The sequence below is a fragment of the Triturus cristatus genome, chromosome 7 (genome assembly GCF_964204655.1).
Source record: "Triturus cristatus chromosome 7, aTriCri1.1, whole genome shotgun sequence".
Taxonomy (NCBI): Eukaryota; Metazoa; Chordata; class Amphibia; order Caudata; family Salamandridae; genus Triturus; species Triturus cristatus.
The window spans coordinates 858,490,504-858,503,248 of record NC_140590.1 but is presented as its reverse complement, the minus strand read 5'-3'; the positions used below and the strand labels follow the sequence as shown (position 1 = coordinate 858,503,248).

General features: G+C 42.4%; 1 pseudogene; it reads left to right on the top strand.

Annotated features, from left to right (window-relative positions):
- The first annotated feature begins 6,247 nt into the window (after positions 1 to 6,247).
- On the top strand, positions 6,248 to 8,920 carry LOC146810746 (protocadherin gamma-A11 pseudogene; annotated as a pseudogene).
- The last annotated feature ends 3,825 nt before the right edge of the window (positions 8,921 to 12,745 follow it).

The following is a 12,745-nucleotide window of genomic DNA, read 5'->3' as shown; positions in this document are numbered from 1 at the left end:
AGCAAACTCCGCTTTAAACCTGCTGCCAGCCCAGCTAACCCTTTAGTGCAAAGAGGGCAGCTAATGGGATTGCAGCTCTCTTTACTGCAAATATGGCCCCTGCCACCTGGATTGACCTGTAAATAAGATGAACGGTCCTTTTCCAGGGTGATGGAGGCCATAGCCCCCACCCTCTGGTAAACTGGCACACGATATGTGAGGGCCTATATTAGGTCCTACGTCTTATGGACATAAGTGTAATCACAAATATACCAAAGAAATAAACGCATATTGAATCTGCTTTGGTTCTTAAGTATCGAGCACGTTGTCTCAGTTGTACCCTATAAACTGCAGCTGGCACCTGTTTCACCTGAAAGCACTTTTTCAGAGCTCTGACTGTACATCTTTGGTATTTACTCAGTTATTCTTATTGAACGAGGGCTTCTTCCCTCCTGTTTGAATCGATCCTAGTATTGAATCTCCATGTACACTCAGTGATTAGTATATATAGACACACCCGCAGTAACTAGGCTGGGCGCCATGCATATTGCTGAACGTGGTCATAGGTTCAAAGTCTGCCAGTGAATCATGAATTACATGCTTCATTGCCCATATGGCTATATTTGTGTTAGAAAGTTGTTTGTGTACGTGGAAGCATCGATTCAGAACAGTGTAAATGAAGTTATTCAAAATGAGTAGTTGTACATTCATCACATGTGTAACCACAAAAACCTTTCACAAAAATGCTTATCTGTGACACACGTCAGCTGGGAGATTTGCGACTTTTTATTTGTTATAAGTCCAGTTTAAGCTATTTTCTCAAGACGTAAAGACCAATACAAGGTGAAGATCTGTGGCGTATTGTAAAACATCTACCAGAAACTAAAGAGTATTGAATCTCAGAATTATAAAAGGGAAACCAAACTACTGTGGCAAAATCCGAACACACCGAGAATCACTTGCCACATTAAACGTAATGTTAGGGGACACCACAAGCCGCACAGGGAGAGCTGTTCTGTGCTGAGCCAGGTCCACAAACTCCCCCGGGGAGACGGCACCATATTGTGCCAAGTTGAGATCGTTACCATCAGGACACACTCCGCACTGGTCATGGCAATAAGAACTTCATACCCAATCACTACTGTATCCTGTGCAAGGGGTATTTGACACAGAGTTTTGTTGCCACAGCGCAGTATCCACATGCAAACACAAAAAGAACACACACTGACAGACCGAATTATGTTTGCTTTACTGGCACACAAAGGTGCCGCAAGAACGGCAGAGGAGCAGGTTCTTCTGATACAAGGAGGTGCAGGACAGGTGGCAGCTGCAACAGTCTCACCTTCCCTTACAAGAAGAAGAAGTACATGGCACCAACACAAGTATCACTCACGCAAACCGAGCATGACTCCTGCGCACTAACAGGCCTAAACTCAGGAGCTGGTCTGCTGCACCTCTTCCAGTACATGCCTCCGGCCCTCAAAAATAATGCGCAATGCCTCCCACAGGGTAATACTGTACACACACAATGCGCCAACCGTACATAGCATTTGGGTTACTCTCTAGATCTAAAATAAAGGAAGATCCCGTCTGCCTCAGACCGTAACAGGAAGGCAAAAATCACGGGTAAACTCCACTTTCGCGCCGAGCAGGCACTGATTGGCGGCGTTAATTCAAGCCCCCCTTCAGAACCAGTGCGCCCAAAGAGCACTATGTGGCAGCTGCACAAGGACCTTCTTAGGTCTAGATAGGGCGCCAGAAGACTTGAGAGCAGCGGGCGTCAGTGCTCAGCATCATGTGGAATTTGATACAGAATCACTGATGGATTTGGCACAATAGGACAACATGCCACCACAATTTGATTAACTTTTCTCAGATCTTGCACGATCCTAAATTTGCCATTAGGCTTCTTCAGCCCCATTATCGGTGAATTACAATTTTTTCAATAACTGATTGAATATCGAAGGACTCTCCGTATACCGCTGTGGGATACGACACCATGCTAAAATACGCTGGCCAAACCTAAATGCGAAAATCGGCTGGCTGTCATGATGCAATGGAATTGAAAAGAACGCATGACACAAATCAATCACTGTATACCACTCAGCATCATGTGGAATTTGATACAGAATCACTGATGGATTTGGCACAATAGGACAACATGCCACCACAATTTGATTAACTTTTCTCAGATCTTGCACGATCCTAAATTTGCCATTAGGCTTCTTCAGCCCCATTATCGGTGAATTACACGGACTACTCAGTAGTTCTCTTAGAACTCCTTGCTGAATCATTTTCTCAATTATAGGAGTTATCCCTTCAATTATTTCTGGTGTCATTTTGTACTGAGGAATGTTAGGATATGTAATTCCCTCTTTCACAGCAATTTTCACTGGATCTACATTATTCATCAATCCCACATCCTTCTCCTGCCTCATCTTGTAACTGCTTCACTTCATCCCATGTCTCTAAGACATTAGTAAACAACACAGAGAGAAAAGACATTTCCCCCTCTCTTTCCCGATTAATAGATTGATTTGTCTTGGCGCAATATTGCGCAACATCATTGGCGTAACGGTTTCCCACCGTTATAAAATCCTCCCCCTGACCATGGGCAGCACATTTTACAACTGCTAGCTCTTTAGGCAGCTGTATCGCCTCAAGCAATTTTCCAATCAATTCAGCATTCTTTATTGGAGTTCCACCTGACGTCAAAAAACCTCTTTGTAGCCAAAGTTGGCCAAAATCATGCACCACTCCAAATCCATACTGACTATCAGTCATCACAGTCGTTCTCAAATCTTTTCCAATCTCACAAGCTTTCGTCAATGCCACCAATTCAGCAACTTGCGCAGATTTCACTCCTTTCAATGGTGATGCTTCCATGACCTCTGAAACTTTGCACACCGCATATGCTGCACATAGCACACCATTATCATTTCTCAGGCATGATCCATCCACAAACAACACATGATCATTCTCAGGTAAGGGAATATCCCTTATGTCTGGTCTTGGTTTTGTACAGTACTCTAGCACATCCAAACAATCATGATCATCTTCCATCTTTATACCCACATTTTCAATATCCGGCAAGAGTGTCGCTGGATTCACATTCACACATCTCTCAAGAGTCACATTTGATGCTCCCAGAATCACTTTTTCGTACTTAGTCAGCCGACTATGTGACATATACTGAGTTCTGCTCCTTGTCAAAAGAATCGCCACATTGTGAGGTACGAATACCCTTACAGGATATCCCATTATGATTCCCTCACTCTGTTCCAGGCTTCTGCATGTTGCAGCCACAGATTTCAGACAACCTGGTAAACCCACAGCTACAGGGTCAAGTGTCGATGAGAAGTACGCAATAGGCCTTCTCAATTGTCCATGTTTCTGGATTAACACTGAAAGTGCACATCCATTTCTCTCACTGCAGTACAGTTCGAATTCTTTCTCATAGTCAGGCATACCCAAAGCTGGAGCTTCACACATTTTACTTTTGAGCTCTTCAAATGCTGCCAATTGTTCTGCATCCAGTTCCAATGGGTCTGACATCTCACTTTTTGTCAATTTAATCAGTGGCTTTGCTATCAGCGAAAAATTAATTATCCACTGACGACAATATCCCACCATTCCCAGGAACATTCTCACTTCTCTCTGGGTTTTTGGAGCTTTCATTTCTCTGATTATTCTGATCCTGTCAGTAGTCATTTTTCTCAGACCTTTTTCAATATTGTGTCCAAGATAATGCACCTCTTTCTTGCAAAATTGCAATTTGGCTGGAGATACCTTTAACCCTCCATCTCCCAGATGATTCAATAAAGCTATGGTATCTACTTCACAAGCTTCACGTGTCTTTGATGCCACCAATAGGTCATCAATATATTGGACTAGTACTGAGTTCTCAGGCATGATTAAACTCTCCAACGATTTTTTCAATAACTGATTGAATATCGAAGGACTCTCCGTATACCCCTGTGGGATACGACACCATGCTAAAATACGCTGGCCAAACCTAAATGCGAAAATCGGCTGGCTGTCATGATGCAATGGAATTGAAAAGAACGCATGACACAAATCAATCACTGTATACCAGTCAGCATCATGTGGAATTTGATACAGAATCACTGATGGATTTGGCCATATAAGGTAACGCGCTCATGACTCGGTCTGGTCCAAGTACTTCTTGTGGGGGTCACAACACAGAAGGTGCTTTAGAGTTCAGTGGAGTCAGACAGAGCGCGCTGCGTACATAAATATTAACAGGAGCCATCTCTGCAGTGGGACATTTCGGTGTCCGGCTGCCTCCTGCCGCAGTGAGATGGTCGTGCAGAATCACTCCCATAGGAAAAAGTGCATATGTCTGGGCTTGGCTCCACCGCCAGTGAACATCTGAAAAGCATAACCCTAGCTAATCACGAGACACGGGACAAACCTCAAGGTCTCGGCAACCAATCCAAATGTGCGACAGTTTCTAACACTTATGGAGCCGCGCATAGACGGTAGGGAAGGCAAATGTTCTAGGCGCAGTACGGTGACCAGACGTCCCGGATTTCCCCGGACAGTCCCGTTTGTTCACCGGCTGTCCTGCGGTCATTTTGGCTGATGTCCCGGTTTTTAGAGGGGGTCAACTGAAAACATTGAGAGGCACTTTTTTGGGTGTAATAAAGCTGTGCTAGTGAGCAGCTGTTATAAGTAAGCAATGTAATTTATATGTATGATGTAGAAATTAAATTGTATTTATTTTCTTAATGCCTTTTCTGTGATCTTATGTTGAGTGAGAATAAAAAATTGTAGTCCTTCTTCTATTTTCCCCAAATGTCCCGGTTGTTGGTTCTCAAGATCTGATCACCCTAAGACGCAGGGCATGACGCATCACTGCGCCCTTTGGCAGTAGTACCAGGACAATTCCCGGTGGACACAGGGGGTTTCTCTCATTCCTGCAGGACATACCCACCAGTTACAGGGGCAGACTTACAGGTGAAGAATATCACCATTATACGTAGCAGTTAGTCCACGCAGTATGTACCACACCTATTGGTGCAGTCTACGCCCACGGGGTTCTCGAGGGCAGAGTAGTTGATGCAAATTCCATCTATGTGTGGCCATCTTATGTGCATTATCTTAGGCGAAAGATCTTTGCATCCAGTCTGGGCAGCCTGACAGAATTTTAATGTGACAACTTAGTGTTGGAGACGGTTATCTCCATTGGGAGCCCCAAAAAGTGTTGTGTGCCACCCATACATTGCAAATTTTTACCAGCGCAATGGTACAGAGTGATACACAGAGATCACTCAGTCACTCACACAAGAACATTCATTTGGGGGAACCCACTGCTTTAGTCTCGCCTCTCCTTAACCAGTAGTTATAGTGAGCATACGATGATGCATGCACGTCAGTGTTACCCAATGGAAATAGAAACTGCATTCCAAAGCAATATGTGTGTGGGATCTTTTTGTTTACTTGTTTGTTCGAAGAACCTGCTCATAGCTTTTAAACGGATGCCATATTTCTGCAACGCTTGTTATTGTGTAACCGAATTGTTCCATAAAGTCAAATAACTGAACAGCTAAGTGATTAAGTCGAAATGTTTACAAAAATATATATTTTCCTCTGTGTACCGCACAAAAACATCCTTGTGTAGTGGTTTGAGTTTTTAAAAATTGTCAGTTAGTGCTGCCTAGTGCTAGTGCTGTCAGTTCGTGGTTCACGCGATTTGCTTCCTTATGATTATTTGCTCTGGTGTGGAAACTTTCAGTAAATTAACAGAATGCTAAAGCAATCATGAATAGCATTACTGCGAAAGCAAGATTTCTGAGCTTTCCTGTGTGCTACAGCGGCTGAAATTATTTAGTTGAACGTTAAGTGTCGCTGCTCACCATCAAGTGAGGAAAGACAATAGCACGTGATTTGCCAACAGCAGAGAATAATGCGAGGTACGCCGTGGAAGGTTTCTGGACAAACAAGCACCTGTCAAGCTCAGTATCGGCGAAGCGCTTGGTTTTTTACAGACCAGAACAGAAGTCTTACGTTGGAGACAGACGCGTTTAACGCGACGGATCCTTCACCTGACATGGATCAGACATCGAGACGCTGTTTCTTCCGTACTTCGACGCCGAGAGGCGCTTATTCTGGGGCTCAGGCATCCAAACGCTGTTACTCTGGGGCTCGGACACAGAGCGCCTATTGCTCCGGGGCTCAGACACCAAGGCGCTGTTACTCCAGGGCTCATTCTCCGAGGCGCTTTTATTCCGGGGATCAGTCATCGATGCGCTGTTACTCCGGGTTACTCCAGGGCTACTCCAGGGCTCAGACACCGAGGAGCTGTAACTCCGGGGCTCAGACACCGAGACGCTGTTACTCCGGGACTCGGTCACCGAGGCGCTGTTACTCCGGGACTCGGTCACCGAGGCGCTGTTACTCCGGGGCTCAGACACCGAGACGCTGTTACTCCGGGACTCGGTCACCGAGGCGCTGTTACTCCGGGGCTCAGTCATCGAGGCGCTGTTACTCCGGGGCTCTTCTGCTGCTTCTTGTTGCTCTGCTGACAGTCTGTGGAGCCGCTTCCGGGCAGCTGCGCTATTCCATTCCCGAGGAGATGAGGAAAGGATCTTTTGTTGGGAATGTGGCTCTGGATCTGGGGATGGATACAAAGGAGTTATCAGAAGGCGGAGCCCGGATTGTGTCCAGAGGTAGGAAGCAGTATTTTATTCTGAATGTAAACAAAGGGCATTTATACGTTAATGAAAGGATTGACAGAGAAAATGTCTGCGGACGCGTCGTTGAGTGTCTTTTAAATGTAGAGATTATATCTGCGAGGACTATGAACGTGTATGCCGTGGAAATAGAAATTCAAGATATCAATGATAATTCACCCACATTTATTGATGATCAGATATCATTACAAGTAGTGGAAAACACCGTTCCAGGGACGCGTTTTGAGCTTCCAGATGCACGAGATTCAGACACCGGAATATTTTCCGTTCAGAAATATCTACTCGGTGACAATCAACACTTCACCCTGAATGTGAAACTTAAAGATGAAGGCACAAAACATGCGGAACTCGTCCTCAACAAATCATTAGACCGAGAAAAACAGGATGTTCACCAACTGATCCTCACAGCTTTAGACGGAGGGGAGCCTGCCAGGTCAGGCACAGTGCAGATCCGGGTCACAGTCACCGACGCCAATGACAACGCTCCGGCTTTTAATCAGTCTGTTTATAAAGTCACAGTTTTGGAAACTGCGCCCAAGGGGACTGTTGTAGCGACCGTGAAAGCGACTGACAGTGACCAGGGATCAAACTCCGAAGTAACTTATTCATTTAATAACATTATGGACGAGGCATTGCAAACATTTACATTGAATTCTAAAACTGGAGAAATAGCCTTAACAGAAACCCTAGATTTCGAAGAAAGCGCAGCCTACGAATTCGAGGTTCGAGGAAGTGATGGGAGTCTTTCATCTCGATGCAAAGTGCTGATAGAGGTTATCAATGTGAATGACATTGCCCCAGAAATTTTGATGTCATCTCTGCTCAAGCATGTTTCAGAGAATAGTCCCCTAGGAACAGTGATCGCTAATCTGGAAGTATTTGATCGAGATTTAGGAGAGTATGGTATGGTTAACTGTTTCCTGCCTCCTCACGTCCCCTTTAGGTTAAATAAATCATTTGGTAGCTATTACAGTTTGGTAACTGATGGTATTTTGGACAGGGAGCAAGTATCTCAATATAACCTATCAATTACAGCCACAGACAGCGGAGATCCCCAATTGTCTACAACTGAAACAATATATCTTCAAATTACTGATGAAAATGACAACACACCAGTATTTGAGCAAATGTCACACAGTGCATACATCATGGAAAATATTCCTCAAGGTACATCCATTTTTGCAGCTAAAGCAAAAGATTTAGATTGGGGCAAGAATGCCAAGATCAGTTACTCCTTAGCTGATGGTCACATAAGATCTAATCCACTCTCTTCTTATATATCAATAAATTCAGAGTCTGGTGTCATCTATGCACTTCAGCCCTTTGACTTTGAAATCTTGAAAGAGTTTCAGATCCAAGTGAAAGCTGAAGATGGTGGTTCTCCCCCTCTAATGAGTAATGTCACTGTGACATTCTTTATTCAGGATCAGAATGACAATCTTCCTGAAATATTATACCCATCAACCCCAACAGATGGCTCCTCTGGGGTAGAGATCGTGCCTCGCTCCTCTGAACCAGGATATCTCGTCACTAAAGTGATCGCTGTTGATGCTGATTCTGGGCAGAATTCCTGGCTCTCCTACCAGCTGCTGAGGTCCACAGACCAGGGACTGTTTACTGTAGGCCTTCACACTGGAGAAATAATGACAGCCCGCCCCATTATGGAAAAAGACGCTATCAAACAATTCCTTGTCGTCTTAGTGAAGGACAATGGGCAGTCTCCTCTTTCTTCTTCAGTTACAGTCACTATAGTTTTAGCAGACAATTTGCCAGAAATGCTTCATGATATAAGTAGCCCTTCAGCTCCTGCAGACATGGAGTCAAACCTCACACTGTATCTGGTGATCGCTGTTGCAGTTGTTTCCTTCTTGTTCCTTTTCCTGATCCTTTTTCTCTTGGCCATCAGGCTTCACCATTGGAGGGAATCTCAGTTCAGTGAGTCACCCGGAGTTAACTTCAATTCTCTTCCAGCCTCTCACTTTGTGGGCATCGATGGCGTCAGGGCTTTTCTACAGACCTATTCCCATGATGTCTGTTTAACAATGGATTCTGGGAGAAGCCAGTTTAAGTTCCCTGTTTCGAACAATTCAAATTCTGGTTCAGAAAATCAGAGTTGTGAGAAGGAAGGTGCAGTCCTCATTGAAGATTTTTTGAATATAGGCAAAGAGGACCAACCCTTCGATCAGGTATGTGTCTTTTATTTTGTACTAATTGCTTTCAGATAAAAAAGCTTCACTCTTTTTATGACAAACAGAGAATGTGAAGCTTTGCTTTTACATTGTTACACCAAGTGCTAGAAAAATAGTAGTGTTCAATTCAGAAGTTAATACTTTCCCTAATTGTAACTCACTGTAGAATCTCTTATTATTGCAGATAAGATATTTCCTTAAATGTTTCCATCTGCTCAAACTTGTTGCATACTGTGAAATCCGTTACAAACATTTGACTAAAGCTTAACCTAAACAAACTGGATTCTGCCAGTGAAATGCTTGTGGTCTCTCTCTGTTAATGACGAAAGACAATACCACTCCTACTTTACTGGCAAATTGAGAGTAACTCTATTTCTACAATATAAAAACTGGATCTTAACTCCACCTCTACTTACATAGTCACTCACACCCAATCATAACTTTTGTAATTTCCCTCCTAATAACTCTAATATGAAAAAAAATAATGTTAAAATGAATGCTGCTAATCATCATAGCTCATACACTTTATTTTCCTATTCGGCTTTTCTTTCACTATTTAAAAAAATATTCTAGGAATAGTAGGAGATCACAAAGGCAGCTCAGTACATCATATTTTCAGATAATACCTATTATTCTCTGAACTTTTTCTTTCTTTTTATATGATTTGTAAAAAATTATTTTTATGTTGGTTAATTATTGTAATCCAGTGGTTTCAAATCTTTTTAGAACTAAGACCCAATTTGTAAAATGAAAAACGTTCACGACCCACCTAGCTTTAATGTACATTAGGCGGGCATTTTTTAATGTAACTAAAGCATCGTGTGGCCGCAAACTATCATTTACAGTAAGCCCAATTTCCTTTCAAATTTCCAATACATTGTCACAGACACAGTTTTATTAATAAAACTAATATTGCACACAAATGATTTTGTGTGCAGATTCGGTTTCAGAAAATATTTGTAATTTGCGCGCAACCAAGTAAAGTGTCTTGATTTATTTTGATCCTCTTAAAATCTTTGTTTCCAGCACACTTTACAATCACATAAAATGCTTCCTTTTTGCTTTCCTAACTGCTGAATGTGTGTGGTTCATTTACAGGTATTTACACATTGATGTGTGTTAAAAAACACATTCTACAGGCTTTGCTTTCACCCACCTGTACACCAGCAAAATTGTCACATAATTCATGTTTTTTTCTTTCTCTGGCTGCAAAGTGAGAGGAGCTTATAAACACCAATCTCCATGTTAAAAAAGTAGCTGTTTACCAGAGGACATAGCCTCATATTTGACCTCTGTCTTTGAAGCACAGCAAATGTGACAAGATAAATACAGATTTTAAAGGCATATTTATTGATTGAGCAAACTTTTGCAACCCACCAAAATTCAGCTCACAACCCACATGTAGGTCGCAACCCACAGTTTGGGAAACACTGATCTAATATATATGCTGAGAAATACGCTAAACGGTTTCCTCACACTGAAATGTGCAGTTTTTTATGATCTCCAGCTGTTATGTGAGTGATTCTCCTGCATTTTATCCCAAAAAGTTTAAATGCAGACCCTTGCTGCCATCCCAAAAATAGTATTGTATCTGTTCGTTTTACTTCTGTTCAATTAAACAAAATGAAAGACTGCACATTGATATAAATAAGGTAATTTGTGAATTTTAAGTTTGTTCTGCTGTACAATGTTCTTGCAGTGCTTAATTTGTAGAAGAATACGTGCAACATCCCCTAGTTTATTTAAAGAAGTTCACCGTGGTGCTACTGGTCGCTAGGTTTGCTGAATGCCCAAGGCTTTCAAGTGTTCTTTTCATCTTGTGCCTCCTTCGTCACCACACTAAGCTTCATGTCCTTTAATATCACTCTCGTAGGTTCTATTTCACCCCAGCTTTATCATTTTTTCTCCGTCTTTCTCTACCTCCTTCTGTACCTATTTTGTGCATTCCTCTCTCTTTTTCTTGCTCAAGTGGGCTGATGGTAAAAGCATAAATCCTGTTTTCCTAAAATTAGTGCTGTGGGCCACACCTGCAGCAATCAAATCAAATTCAGCTCTCTGTGTTTGAGTTGCTTCAGGGACTGACATTGAAACGTTAAGTTATCAATTGGTTCCAAATAGGGTCCCTGTTGTCCCAAGAGTGTAAAAGAGAAGGCAATCTCTTGGAGCCTCCTTCATCCTCACTGCACAGACACATTTGAATGCAACAGGGACTCAAAAGGAGAGATTTTCTCTTCACTACAATTTGGGTGTCTCTAGTCCTGCTTCTTTAGCTGATATTAAAGGCATGTGATTTCACTTGTACTGCTTGAGAATGAGTTGGTGATTTGTACCTGCATGAACAAGTGCATATTTAATAACGGAAACTCACAACACAATCGAGCTTTACCTTGTGTCCACACCGCGTAAGTAGAAGTGACAGTCACATAGTAAAAGCTGGCGTTTCTTTTTTATATTTCTCTCAGTCTGAGTGACTTACCGGGCAGTTGAAATATTCAGTTACTGATGAAGTGAACAAGGTTTCATTATAGGAAACCTTGCTAAGGACATGGGTTTAAATACAGAGAATTTGTGTGAACAAAAAGTGCCTGTGTGTCTGCTGCTCAGAAACAATATTTTATTCTACATATATAAACCAGGACAGAACCAAAACTGTGCAGGAAGAAATTGTGCGAGGAATCACCTAGGTATTCTATCAAAGTCGATGCAGGACACTCTTTTAAATGCATTTCACATATAAGTAATTACCCAGTAGTTTGTTAACGAAGCCGCAGAGCTAACATTAGTGATGGGGATGTAAATATGTGACTGGTGCCTCAGGTGAAAGTCACAGTTCAAGATGAAATTTCAGTTTCCAAAATTGCTTACTTTTTCAGTAGCACTGCAGACCCAGCACTTTATGCTGTAATTTTGGCCGCAGTCAGCTTTTAAATTAAAGAGGCTATTCAATTTTGAAAAGGCGGATTCTTACAAAATGTCAGTAGAAGTGAAGGATGAAGGGGACTGATTGCTCACATTGGTGTGCTTCTAGATGCTAAAGGGAGATAATCTCCAAGAGAGAATATTTACATCTGATTTCTGTCCACATCCAAACGACTCCTTCCCGGGCAGAGCAGTAGCGCTCATTAGTGTCCACAATGGAGATACAGGAGGCAGTGTTGATGTCAGGTGTAGTATTCAAAGAAAACGTGTCCTTTAAATTAACATGTTCATCCAGAATATATTACAGTCTTGTGACTGGAAGCATTCTGGTCAGGGAAGCTGCCCCAGAATACAATATATCCACTACAAGCGCAGACAAGTTACCATCTCCTCTGGCCATGAGCAGAATTATCAGACTACATGTATCCGTCATAAGTGTCAACCCTTCATTTTTTGACTAAACTTCCTTCTAGGTCTGTGTTCCAGAAACAATCCACCAGGTGCCTCTCTTTACCATTTAACCACATCCAATACCAATCAAAAATCCTTCATCACATTTTGCCAAATAATAATACGTTAGACAATTTCCTTTCCTTGTAAATCTCCATTAATGACCAGACCGGTGGGGTCTGCGCCCCTCTCTACTATGACTATCAGCAGCTCAGGGAGTTTTAGTTCCAGGTTAAGTGTCAGGCCTCTGAGTAGCCTCCTCTCAGCAGCACTGTCACCCTGAGGTTATTAATTGTCGATCACAATGACAAACCCCCTGAAATTTCTGTGGGTTCTGTGTTATGTTATCTTGTGTGTGTGTGTCCCATTTCCAGAGTGCTGTATTACTCTATTGTAGCACTTGTCTTAGTGTCATTGTGTTCATTTTGCAAGTACCACTGGGTTCTCCCATCTTTTCTGTGTTTTATCCCTTGGTCATTTTGATGATTATTC